We start from the raw sequence: 14,562 nt of genomic DNA, 5'->3' as shown, positions 1-14,562 counted from the left end.
CCGGTTGGCCCGCAGCACCCTTCATGACTAGGCTCCGCCCCTTTCCCTGGCACTCTGCCCCTTCCGCCGCGCCCCGCCCCTTCCCTGGCTCACCCTCCCCCACTCCCGCTCCCCTCCGCTCCGCCGCCCACCCCGCCCCGAAACCGCAGAGGGTGGGCGGGCTCATTGCCGCTCGTCCCGCCCCTAGCTCGACACTTTGCAGGCTTACAGCCAATCAAGGAGGCCAGCTCTGCCTCCTCGGGCAAGCTGGCCAATGAGGTGAGGCCGAGGGCACACCCGCCCCTTCCCAGCTGAGCACACACAACACAGCATCCACGTGAGTCAGCTTCTTAAAGGCGACACCTCCGCCTGCCTAATTGCCGCAGCTGGGACTCGGTGCCAGTCATGGGCGGGCGGGCGGGCGTCGCCAGGTGGCGGCTGGGGCCTCAGCTTCCTGATAGCCAAGGAAGCCTGGAAGACGCGAAAACAACAGGCTGTTTTCTAGGCAAAACAGGTATTTAGGTTAAAATGCACCCTAGGTTGAAATGCTCGTTTTATTATTTCTTCCCTTTACCTTACACAGAGTTACCTTTTACGAACAAATCCCCGACTCTCGAGTCTCAGTATGTAGGAATTCATGGACTAGGAATGTTTTTTTTCTCAACGTGCTCGATTTTATTTACAACTCCATAACTTTTCTCTTGGCCATGGAAGTAATGCTCAAAAATGTCGGTCTTTGATGTGGAGGTGATGTCTTGTGAATCTCGAGATCTGTTGAAAAGGATCGCTGTTCCCTTTGCCCTCACTAGTGTTTTAAGTTGACAGATTTTTGCCATTTCATTGGCTTTCCCAGGTAATAAATCTCTTGACTGACTGTGAAGATAACAAAAATATTTGGTCATGTCTGTTTCTCAAAAAAAATTATAAAAATATGTAATATATATACAAATATAACATAAAGAGCTAGTGTGTGTGTATATATATATATATACACATAAAATTTCAAACTAGTATAATAGTATTACACACACACACACACACTAGCTTGAATTTAGTTTGCATAATGGAATAGGTGTCCTGAAGAAAACTCTAATAGTTAACTCCTTAATCCTAAATCCTCCAGTATTTCATTCACTTAAAAAAAAACTTACCCTGGCCTGCTTTGTAGAAAATACCTTTAACCCCTGCTCACAAGGAGGCAGAGGCAAGGGGATCTCTGTAAATTTGAAGCCAGCCTGGTTTATATAGTGAGTTCCAGGACAGCCAAGGCTACACAGTGTCTCAAAAACAAAGTTGCTCTAAACATCAACAATAAAGGACTATCCTTGGATAAATGAGAATTTTGCAGGAGAAAAAAAATTCACTTAAATATATTGGGAGTTCTCATCATTCCTTTATTTTTATTTTGCTTTCATACAAAACTTACATTTAGAGCTGTGCACACTGTGCGCATTACATGGTTGTAATCTTGGCACTCTGGAAAACCGAAGTGAAAACAGTGAAACTCTGCCTTAAATCAAGGTGCTATTTATCACAGGAAAGGACACTGCCTCATCCCCGCCCCCCCAGTGTTTGGAAACAAGTCCAGGGCCTCACACACTAGGCAAGTACTTTGAAACTAAGTTACATCCACCTCCCCTTTTTGAAATGCTAGACTGAGACACATCCAGTTATATTGCCCTTCCTGGTGACTTGATTCCACCTCACTGCTGCTGTCCTGAGTAGCTGGGCTCACAGACTTGTGCCACCACCCCAGCGTGCTGCCTCATTTCCTAAGAGGCTTCTGTCTTCCGTTGACAATTTCGAAATGGATATGGTTGGGAACATAGCATACTTTTTCAACTTAATTTAGCAACCATGGTCAGTCTCTTTTAATTTTATTATTTATATGGATTTGTATCTTCATATAGACCTGTCGGTCTGGGTGCTGGAGGAGGTCAGGGAAGGTGTCAGATCCTTGGGAACTGGAGTTACAGGCAGTTGTAAACCATTCAACATGGATGTTAGTAACCTTGGAACTCATGTCCTCTGCAAAAGCATCAAGTATTCTTAACCATTGAGCCATCTCTCTCTCCATCCCTGATCATTCTTTGATATCAAATGTATTTTTATCTACACATTTACCTTTGTCTCTATAATATTCTGGCACGCCATTAACATCTATTATTGAGTTTTTCTTACTGATGGACATGTAGGTTATCATTGATAAAACAGCGAGTGTTTCTAAATATCATAATTTGGAAAAGAAGTACAGTGCCTAAGCCACAGGAAAGAACAACTTTAAGAACTACGTAAAAGGGGAAATAATGGAGAGTCTCCTGCCCTCCCCCATCTTCTTCAGATGGGGTCTCTGTTAGGATCCTGCCCTCACTTATGCACATGCGCAGCTCGGCGTCTTGCGTCTTATGTCATTAGGGGGCACTGGCGACTATGTACGTGCCTTAAAAAGCCGGACGCAGACCCCACACTCTCTCTGTTCCCTGCTCTGCTGCCCGCCCCCCATCTCTCTCTCCAGGCTTGGCTCTTCTCTTCCTCCCCTCCCCACTCCCCCTACCCCCGTTTCCCTCCTAATAAAGCTCTAAAAACTAACACTGGGTTCTGTCATGACCATGACCTTTCCACACAGTAGCCAGTGCCACAACCAGCTCCAATTATCATCCTTTCATTGATGCTGTGATTTGGATCTCACTCTGTAGAGAGAACTCACAGAGATCCGCCTGGCTCTGCCTCCCTAGTGCTGGGATTAAATAGGTGCGCCACCACTGCCCCTGTGTAGCCCTGGCTATCCTGAAACTCATAGAGATCCACCTGCCTCTGCCTTCAGAGTGCTAGGATTAAAGGTGTCTGAGTTTTTAAGTCACTAAATCTAAATTTGATAATAGTAAGGTAAGTATTGTTTTCATCCTTATTTTATCAATGATGAATTAACTAATTACAGTACTTACCCTGACCCAGCTCACCTGATACAGTTATGAAATACAGTATTTATAAACTTTAAGGAAGATGGAAAAATCCCATCTCTAAAGGTTGATCTGGATGGTGTGTCATGCCTATTTTGAGTACCAGGGAAGTGGGACCAGAAGGAACTAAAGGGATAGTTCATTGTCAGCACAGATGGATGCACAGGTCTCCCAGGCCCCAGCTTCCAAGATGATAAAAAGAGAACAGTGGCTGTTCCAGAAAAGGCTGCAAGCAGTCTTATTCACTTCATGAATTGCTCCTGGTATGGGCCCAGAGTCAAGACCATTAAGAAGTTGGTTATTTGAAACAGTCATGGCCGCAGCTGTCCGAGACATTTCAGAAGCAAGTGTCTTCCACATGCTTCCCAAGATCGGTGCAAAGCCAGATTTCTGCCGGAGCTGTGCCATTCCCAGCACGACATGATGAAATCTCAAAGAATGGAAACCCTACACTGGTTAGACCTGCTGCTGCTTCCCCACCCCCTCCTTCCACCACAGCCCATGGAGCCGGATCTTTAAGGACAGAAGAGAAACTGTCTTCTTGGGGGTGGGGAGCGGGGTGGAGGAATAGCTCAGGGGTAGAGCATTTGCCTAGCTTGGTTGAGCTTAGCCTTAAGGTACATGGACTGAGAAAGGATAGCCTAAAATAAATCCGTACTTTAATTCTAATAAAATACAATTAAATATAATGTAACAAAATGAAAGGGGGAGGGAAAGAGGATCGAACTATATCCCATGGAATTTGGCTGCAGTAGCTTAGAATAAATTGATATTTTTTTATTATATTTTATTTTATTTTTCAGAGCTGAGGACCGAACCCAGGGCCTTGAGCTTGCTAGGCAAGCACTCTACCACTGAGCTAAATCTCCAACCCCATAGTTTATTTTTTTAAAGATAAATCTCTTGTAGCTCAGGCAGTCCTCAAAATTGCTGTGTATCTGGGAGTGACCTTGAACTCCTGATCCTCTTGCCTCTACCTCTCAGGTGCTGAGATTACAGCTACATGCCGTGATGCCAGCCAGGTTTTTGTTGCAATTTTATAACAGTAAAATTCTTCCACCAAGAGCATAGTATATATCTCAACTTATTCAAGTATTTATTTATTTTAGAGACAGAGTCTTATGTAGCCTAGGCTGGCCTTCAATTTCAGGACCTCCTGTTTCTACTTCTCAATTGCTGAGATTCCATTTGTGTGACATCATGCCCTGCTTTCATCTTGGAGTTTATATGTTTTTTTGAAGATGTTTTGTCATGAGTTGTGACAGTCTTTCAAATTGATATTTTGAAATCAGAACTCTGAGTAGCCCAGAATGTGACTAATTGGAAGTATGGCTTTTTACAAGGTGATTAAATTTAAATGAGGACATGAGGATGGAGTCTAAACCAGTCTGACTGAAGCCCTTATAAGAAGAGATTTGGACCCACTTTTACATATTGGGCAGATGCAGATAGAGAACAAGTCTACCAGCCTAGATACAGGATAGGGTATCTATTTACAAGCCTGGTTACAGGATAAGGCATCTATCTACCAGCCTGGATACAGGATAGGGCATCTATCTACTAGCCTGGATATAGGATAGGGCATCTATCTACTAGCCTGGATATAGGATAGGGCATCTATCTACTAGCCTGGATACAGGATAGGACATTTATCTACCAACCTGTTCACAAGATAGGGTATCTATCTACCAACCTACAAGCCTGGTAACAGGATAGGACATCTATCTACAAGCCTGGATATAGGATAGGGCATCTATCTACCAGCCTGGATATGGGATAGAGCATCTATCTACCAGCCTGGATACAAAATAGGGTATCTATCTACCAGCCTACAAGCCTGGTAACAGAATAGAGTATCTATCTGCAAGCCTGGACACAAGATAGAGCATCTATCTATCTACCAGCCTAGATACAAGATAGGGTATCTATCTACCAGCCTACAAGCCTGGTAACAGGATAGGATATCTATTTGCAAGCCTGGTTACAGTATAAGCCATCTATCTACCAGCCTAGTTACAGGATAGGGTGTCTATCTACCAGACTGGATACAGGATAGGGCATATATCTTCCAGCCTGGGAGAGATACCTCAAAAAATCTTCCCTGCTGACATCTTGATCTTGTACTTTTTCTTCTATAACTATTGAATATTTAATATTTTCTGAAGCCACATAATCTGTGGTATATGTTGTGGCGCCTCCTATCAAATTATAATACAGGGTGTACTAGAAATAACTTCCCATATTTATGTTTTTCTTAGGAAAGTTAATGTCCATTTGCCTGAATTTTCTTGATAGAAAAATTTTTATCTGTAAATAATCACGATCTTACCACCTGCTTTCCAGTCATTTTGTATTTTGTTTCTTCTTAAGTCCTTGTTTATTTTTGAATACATGAATATTTCTATCAATCATCAATTTCAGGAATTTGTAGGGTTTCTTTTTTCTAATATAGAATAAGGAATGGCTAGGTGTGGTTGTGCCTACTTTTTTGTTTGTTTATTTGTTTGTTTTTCCAAGACAGGGTTTCTCTGTGTAGTTTTGGTGCCTGTCCTGGCTCTTGCTCTGTAGACCAGACTGGCCTTGAACTCACAGAGATCTGCCTGGCTCTGCCTCCCGAATGCTGGGATTAAAGGCATGTGCCACTAACTACCCGCCGCCCGGCAGGTTGTGCCTACTTTTAATCTCAGGAGGGATTAAAAGGGAGGCAGAGGCAGGGGGAATCTCTGAGCTTTAAACCAGCTTTGCATTGCCATATAAAAGCTTCATTATTGATGTGTTAAATATGAGATTCTTTGAGAATCTAAAATCAGAAACTATGATAAGTTAAAAACCAGAAACAAGGGGTTGGGGATTTAGCTCAGTGGTAGAGCACTTGCCTAGCAAGCACAAGGCCCTGGGTTCGGTCCTCAGCTCCGGAAAAAAAGGAAAAAGAAAAAGAAAAACCAGAAACAAGAGCATATTAATACACACCAACATACCCTGGTCTTTTTTCTGGTTACTAACAAATACTTCCTGCCCAAGTTGTTACAGTCTTCTACCAAAGTAGATGATCCATTTAATGACTTCTAAATCTGGGTCAGACTTTTTGACCCTACACACGGTGCTTCCATTGGCTTCTCCATTGCTCCGAGTTCCCTTGCCTTGTTTTAGAGGATCCTTGCTGGAACTGCTCTTGTAAAGAAAAGAACACCTTTCCATTGCCTCCTCACACTTCCAGTATTCTAATGTCCCGCCCCACCACCGCCGCACCTGCCTCCCTCTGCAGATAGTCCCTCCTCATCATTTAGAGTTCCACTAGATCCAAAGGAAATGAACTGCCTTAAGCCTCTACCTTAACATTTCTATCCTTATCACTTATCTTCTTGGTACTTCCATCAGTCTCAGATGGTAATCTCTGTTCTTTTCCAAAGCCAGAGAGACAGTGATGGAGGATACTGATGGATACAGAGAACTCTCTAGATCTTGAAACCCAGTCCTAAATCTCTTTTCAACAGCAGAGACATTTCTTTAGGCCGTAACTGTCACTTCCCTCCTGTAGTGGGTTATAAGCCAACCCCTACCCCTTGCCTCCTACCTGCCCTACCAATACTTTAACCTCTCAAATTGCTGCAAGCATTTATCATCTGAGTTGTTAGAATCTGTTAAATAAAAATTGTAGGAGGCATTGTTTTAAACTAAGCTACTGTACTACTCTAGGCTTGGAGGGGGGGGGTCACCAATGCTATAGTTGTACACCACCAAGCTGAAACTAAGTTGTTTATCTGACCTTCAGGATCAGATAGCTGGGCAGTGGTGGTGGTGCACGCCTTTAATCCCAGAACTCTCGGAGGCAGAAGCAGGCAGATCTCCTGAGTTTGAGACCAGCCTGGTCTACAGAGAGTTCCAGGACAGCTAGGCCTACACAGAGAAACCCTATCTCAAAAAACAAAAAAGAAAAAAATCAAGGTTAGAGCCAGATGCGGTAGCAAAGCCTGGTGTACCTGAGGCTGCACTAGCCTGAGACCCAGCCTCTGAACAAACCAGTCAGAGAGGCAACATGCTAATTTCTATTGACATAACAATGAAGTTCCTTTTGTCCTAACACACAGAGGTAACCTGACATTAGGGAGTTGTTAAAATCTATTGTTTTGTAACCCTAGGGATCAAACCCAGGGCTTCTACATGCTGGGCAAGTGATCTTCTAAGTTATCTATTCTGCCCACACCCTGCTGTGGGACGGTCTGTATGTCAAATTGCTCTGATTGGTCAATAAATAAAACACTGATTGGCCAGTGGCCAGGCAGGAAGTAGGTGGGACAAGGAGAGAGGAGAATTCTGGGAAGCAGAAGGCTGAGGCAGAGAGACACTGCAGCCGCCGCCATGACCAGCAGCATGTGAAGATGCCGGTAAGCCACCAGCCACGTGGCAAGGTATAGATTTATGGAAATGGACTAATTTAAGCTATAAGCACAGTTAGCAAGAAGCCTGCCACGGCCATACAGTTTGTAAGCAATATAAGTCTCTGTGTTTACTTGGTTGGGTCTGAGCGGCTGTGGGACTGGCGGGTGACAAAGATTTGTCCTGACTGTGGGCAAGGCGGAAAACTTTAGCTACAACACCCCACAAAGAAAGTAACTTTGAAATGATCAGTCTGCATTTCACTTTTTATTTCTGCATTCTGCAATCTTTTCCATTTGTAAAACTGAAACTCTTTTTGTCTAGTTCATCAGAACTCTCATTTTGTTTTATGGAATGACATGTTTTCTGACCTAAAAACTTAAAGCCAATTAAACTCTTCAGGATGAATTATTTTATTGTGCATTTGCCCTCTGCCAGATCTGTTTTGCACATGATCAAAGTCTCACATCCAGTACCCTAGCTTACACCCCAGCCAACAGAAGGTCTGGCCCAATAACCTCATTCAATCATGTGTGCCCTTCCCTTGCTTTCTATCAAAGTCACATTCTTTGTTGCCCTCCCTCTTGCTGCCTGAAACATGGATGGAGTGGGCATTGGGGCTAAGAGCTGGAAGGAGTATTGATTCTGAGAGCTGGGTATAGCTGCTGTAAGCCCGGACTGCTTTTCAAATTTTGTTGTATTTTAACTTAAGTTAATGAGAGCAGACAAGTTCTTTTAGAGGGTGTCTCTGTCCCTTCAGACAGCTATAACAAAAATACTGTGCTGGGGATGTACATGAGAGGTGTGGCATTTGTCTAGCATCGACAGAGTCCAATGTTTGAATCACAAAAGTGGGGTGGGGGACCCACATACCGGTGGCTTAAACAGCAACCACAGTTTATGTAGTTATTTCTCACAGTTCTGCAGGTGGGAGAGCCCAAGGCCAAGGAACTGGCGGCTCTGTGTCAGGTGAGGGCCTGTGACTTGGCTTACAGGCAGTCACCTAGCTGTATTTCCACCAGGTCTAGATATTTCAGCTCTTCTTAGGTCACTAATTCCATCCACGAGGGCTCTCAATTACAAAAGGTCCCACCTCCCAATACCACCAAATTGAGGAGACAAGATCATCCAGTCTGTAGAAGGGGCAAACAAATTTATTGAACTAATAATCCCAATTTAATAATACATAAAAATATTAACTTATTTTGAGTTATAGACCTGCCACTTTATTAAAAGCTACCATGAAGGTGACATAAAATTCAGCCATATCTTTTTAGACTACACAGATCTATGCAGTACTCAAAATCATGGACCAAAACATTCATTCTATAAGCCTTTATAATTGTGGCAAACTGTGTCCTTCCTGTTTACCATCCTCTGCATATGCATAATTGGATATACATATGATTAGAATCAGATTTATTATAGAAAGGGACATATGCAGTAAGAAAGTAAATCTATATCTTAATCTATCAATCAAAATAGAGAACCATCCAAACCACATGCCTTTGTAGCCAGCCTTCCCTTCCTTTAGACCCCATAAAAAGATACCCCAAGCTGTAACCTGAAGGTACTCTCATTTTTGTGGACCGCTGTTGACCTTGATAGTGTATCCCTCTTTAATCTGTACTATCACTTTGCTTCCAATAAAATTATCTCAGTAATTTTTTCAAATCTGTCTGAGCCATTATTTTCAGTTCTTTGGATACGAGGCAAAGAGCATGAAACACCCATCCTAGATCCCCACACAGTCAGTGTTAAATGCTTAGGTAATACCCCTAGTCTAATTACATGCTGCCTAAATACTACTGCTGTTTCTTACTATTTTTATAACTCTTGATGAATGAAGCAGTCAGGGTTCCTATTTTCTCAGTACTGTCCACACTACAGAATGTTAAGTTCCTCTCATAGTCTGTCAGGCACATGACTGATAGGTCTCTTTTGTGGTGCAACTTAAGAGGAATTCTGCCAATAGTCTGATATAATTTTTTATCATGGAATTGAAAAACAGTACATTCAGCTTCTTTCAAAACCCATATGAAAAGTCAATAGCAAAGGTCTGCTGACTCTAAATAAGAAGTCTAGGGCCATGTGAGGTAGGGCCATGGCAGGGAACGCCTGTAGTCCCGGCATTTAGGAGGTAGAGGCAGAAGGATCAGGAGTTCAGGACCAGCCTGGACTATGTTAAAACTCCCAAGACAGTGACTGTAGCTCAGTGGTTGAGCAACTTCTTACATATTCAATTCCCAGAAAAGAAAATTCTATCAATGAGATTACATTGATGCTGTGTTACCAATGGCAGTCAATGAAGAAAATGCACTTTGGACAGAGAATGAATTTTTCTGACACCACCAAGCAAAGCACAAGACTGATTTATATGAGCTGATTGATATATCATGATATCCAAAACTGGTTTTGCAAGTGGGATCTGGGTAGGATTATAAACATTTTAAGACCTAATTTTTGTGAAAGAGGGGTCATAATATGCATTTCTATGCATATAGATGTCAGAAATACTTATCTCCTTAACTTTGCCAATTAGAAAACGTGTAAATATTACCATGGGCATTTTTAAGTTTAGTGTCCTTGGTTTTCATGGAGGATAGATTAAAATAAAATAAAAGATCATGAAGCTGATGTAGCTTATTAGAAGAGCACTGGCCTAGCATAGTACACATACACACACACACACACACACACACACACACACACACACCATGAAAAGTCAACTGATAAGTTGTAAATAGCTGAAGTCCAACTTGAAGTAGCTAATGCATAAGAACGATATTTTAAAAATTATTTTAAATATTTATTTATGTTTTGAGTGTTTTGCCTGCATACCTGGTATACTGGTGGAAATCAGAAGAGGGCATCAGATCCCCTGAAACTGGCATTATAGATGGTTGTGAGCCACCATGTGGGTGCTGGAAACTGAACCTGAGTCCTTTGCAAGAGCAACAAGTGTTCTCAACCGCTGAGCTAACTCTCCAACCCTAAATTATTATTATGTTTTAAAGTAGGTATAGCTCACCTATGCATCCCAAGCTAAACTTGAACTCATGATCCTCCTGCCTCAGCCTCAGTGTTGGGATTACAGGTGTGTACCACTACCCCTGGCAAGAGGAAATGCATTTATCCATATCAGCGAAGAATGGGATGGGTGGTTTGATCTGGATTTAGGGAATTTAGAAACAGCCAAGACCAGCTGACTCTGTCCCAGTATATCTTTTTCTTTACAAACAGACCCTTACACTTCTCTGCCATGCTTGCCATGCAGCCCCATGTCTGCATCTTTATGGCTTCCTTACCAGAAATAAGCATCTTTCTCCTTCATGCTCCATTTAGAAATGTCTCAGAAAAGAATTCTTTCTGCTTGATCTGATGGATCAGAGACCAATTACCACAGCCATAGGTGAGGGGGGAGTATCCATGATCGACAGCCACCATTCTTCTCCATACTATAACATTAGAGTTGGGAATGCCATTACTCATAATGAAGGTGGTTCTGCTCTGGACACACAGAGCTACATGTCCTTATTGGCAACTTTGCTGGAGAATGCATGCTAGCTAGCATCTGTGAAAGATCCTAAGTGAATAATATACCTGTTTTAGCTAGGGTTTCTATTGCTATGAAGAGACACCATGAGCATGGCACCTCTTATAAAGAAAAACATTTAATTGGGGCTGGCTTACAGTTCAGAGGTTTAACCCTTTGTCCTCATGGTGGGAAGCATGATGGCACACAGGAATACATGGTACTGGAGAGGTAGCTGAGAGTTCTACATCTGAATACAAAGGCAGCAGGAAGACAGTGAGCTGCTAGGCTTGGCTTGAGCTTCTGAGACCTCAAAGCCTGATGCTAGTGACGTACTTCTTCCAACAAAGCTACATTGGCCAGTAGCCAGGCAGGAAGTATAGGTGGGATAAGCAAACAAGGAGAATTGTGGGAAGGCAGAAAGGCTGAGTGAGGAAACATCAGCCTGCTGTTCAGGGAGCAGCATGTAATGGCACACAGGTAAAGCCACAGAACATGTGGCAACATATAGATTAACAGAAATGGGTTAATTTAAGATATAAGAGCTAGGGCTGGAGAGATGGCTCAGCGGTTAAGAGCACTGGCTATTCTCCCAGAGGTCCTGAGTTCAATTCCCAGCAACCATATGGTGGCTCCCAACCACCTGTAATGAGATCTGGTGCCCTCTTCTGGCATGCAGGCAGGACACTGTATACATAATAAATAAATCTTTATAAAAAAAAAAAAAGATATAAGAGCTAGCTAGCAAAAGGCCTGCCATAGGCCACACAGTTTGCAAGTAATACAAGCCTCTGTGTGTTTAATTGGGTTCGAGCGGCTGCAGGACTGGGTGGGACACAGGAAAACTTCCAGCTACAGATACTAGTTTCTCAAACTATAAGTAGCATTTCCTTCCCCTCAGCCCCAAGCCCACTGTGTCCCCCTGTGCTCCTGGGAACCTCACGTCAGCTAATGTGCACCAAGCTAGAGGGCTGACTCCTCTGGAGCAGTTCTGGCCCATTAGTGCAGCTGACTCAGTGAGGACTCTGAAAGACTTGGAGCAGGATAGGCCTCTCCTGGATGGATCATCTGATGTCAAGATGAACATGCCCCGGGCAGTCAACAGTGGCTTTGAGTTATGGGAGATCACAGTCCCGCATACTGGCAGGCAGCTCTTTCTTCCTCCCACTTCCCACCTCTGTCTTTCTCTTTCTCCCCTCTCTAACTCCCCCCCACACACACCCTTCCATTTTCTAACATTTGTTTAGAGTAGTACTCGGTCATTGTGCTTATTTCCTAGATCTTGGGGAGAAACACTAGGCTTTTTCAGTTCTGTCTCTCTCTTGTGTGTGTGTGTGTGTCTTGAATGTAAAGCAGACATGTGTGTAGTATGTAATCGTCTACACTACATGAACAAGTTGGAAAGGATGGTGGTCTAATAATAGCTGGGACACCTTAGACAAACTCAGTGTGGTGGCTCCGGAGGCTGAGACAAGATGATTGCAGAGGGTTCTTAATAACCCTGAACCAATTGTGAGATCCTGTCTAAAAACAAAAACCCAAACCTTAGCTGGATGTGGTGTTGCACACTTTTAATCCCAGCACTCAGGTGGTAGAGATAGGTAGATTGCTTTGAATCCAAGACCGGTCTGGTCTAGAAAGAGAGTTCCAGGGAGCCAGGCTTACATAGTAAGGCCCTATCTCATATCATAAACAATCCACTAAAAATGTAGCCTTTTGGGTGCTGAGCAAGCTAGGGAAATCAAGCTAGTTAGCAGCATTCCCTATTAGTTTTTGCTTTGAGTTTCTAACTTGGATTCCTGCCTTGGCACCCCTTGATGATGAATTGGATCTGTACACCGAAATAAATCCTTTCCTTCCCAAGTTTCCTTTGGTCATGGGTGTTTATGACAGCAGTAGGAAATCAAATGAGTACAGAAATTGGTACCAGAGAGTAGGCATCGCTGTGATGGATGTGGCCATATGGTTTTATTCCTTGGATAGTTTTATGAGAAGGTGGCATCTGGGACTCGCCAAATATTCTGAGTTCTAATGGTCTTGGACAGCTCTACTTCCTTGGCTCTGCAATCTGCAGCCACATAGCTTAGCCTGGTTCAAATGTGATTTTTATTTATTTATTGTTTTCATTTGAGACACGGTCTCGCTGTGCAGACCAGGGCTGACTTCAGACTGGCAGATCTGCATGGTCTCTTCAGTTACTCTTTACTAGAAAGTAGTAGCAAAAAGGGTGGCCTGACACTGTCTTCTTAAGCTCTGAGACAGCTGGCGGCCCTGGTAGTGACAGGTGCTACGCCAACACCCAGCTTCCCTTCCCAGCAGAGCCACAGATGCCCTGCGTGACACTTCAGGTTTTCCAGGAAGCAGATGCCAAGCTGCCATCAGACAAGCCGGAGATAATGAAGGAAACACAGTGAGGCATGAGCACCAGTGAGCTGCAGTCAGCTGGAGAGGGACGTTGGTTCTCCTGTGTCGCTGAAGCTTGGGAGGAGATAGGCAAAGAAAGAGGCTTGGGCAGAAAGAACCCAGGACTGCAGACACCCCCAAGGAAAACAGGTAGCAGAATCCCATCCCAAGCAAAAAGGGACAGGGATGTAGTACCCTTAGCCCTCAGGCATCCTGCCCGGCTGCTACAAGAAGTCTGTATGTTCTATTCTGGGCCAAGTTGTGGATGCCCAGGAAGCTGCCCCCCCCCCCCCGCAGCCTCTCTTGAACCGTGATGTGAATGCAGAGACCCTCTCTGTTTCTTTTATGGGTCATCTTGCTGATGTCCCTTCCCCCATGTCATTGTGCATCCCTATCCCTGTCCTCTCAGAAGCCTAAGCTTTGGATGATGTATGGCCATTGTTCCTGAGCTCCCACGTGAGAATATACTTCTCACTTATCCTTTGCACGCCTTCCTAGAAAAGCATCTGCTTGGCCTTCTTGACTTTTCTTCTTGATAGAGTCACCTTAGTGGATTTAAAAAATATATTTATTTTTATTTATGTGTCTGTGCGTGAGTGTGCATTTGGATGCCAGGGCCAAAAGACGGCACCTGACTCCCTGTAGCCAGAGTTCTAGGCTGTTGTGAGCTGCCTTACTTGGGTGCTGGGAACCGAACTTGGTTCCTCTAGAAGAACAGGCAAGTGCTCTCAACTGCTGAGCGTCTCTCCAGTACAGCTTAGTGTTTTAAATATTAAAGATTATGTCTAGGTTTGTTAGAGAGATGTGCTGGGACAGATTCCGAGTGACCAGATCCTTTACATAATACAGGCCACTCACATCAGGGCAATCTGGAATATGGTAGAGATCTACCAGCAACCTGCAGGCAAAAGAAAATCTTTATATTTATAGATGTTAGAAGGAAAGGGTCTCAGAGCTCAAGGGAAGGAGTTTCTGAGCTTAGGAGACTAGTGAAGGCATGAAATTACTTAGATAGGATATATAGGATATAAGGTATAATTTAGGAAACTGATCCTAAGTCCCAGCCTACCTTGGGGTTACTACAGGTTAGGAGCTAAGCAATTTGGGGAAGTCACTAGTAGGAGATAAGGTGTGGGTGAGCTCCTCTACAGTGTCAGCTGCTTTGATCTAACACTTAGAATTTCAGATGTTGGGGTTTTATATATTATAGTACTTCCCTCACCACTGAAACCATCTAACGTATTCATGGTCCCTGACTTTCCAGATGTTCAAAGCTGTGTGTTCTAGAAATGTTCAACTGTGTCAAAT

This window comes from Peromyscus maniculatus, chromosome 22 (genome assembly GCF_049852395.1).
Source record: "Peromyscus maniculatus bairdii isolate BWxNUB_F1_BW_parent chromosome 22, HU_Pman_BW_mat_3.1, whole genome shotgun sequence".
Lineage (NCBI taxonomy): Eukaryota > Metazoa > Chordata > Mammalia > Rodentia > Cricetidae > Peromyscus > Peromyscus maniculatus.
This window is presented reverse-complemented; position numbering follows the sequence as displayed.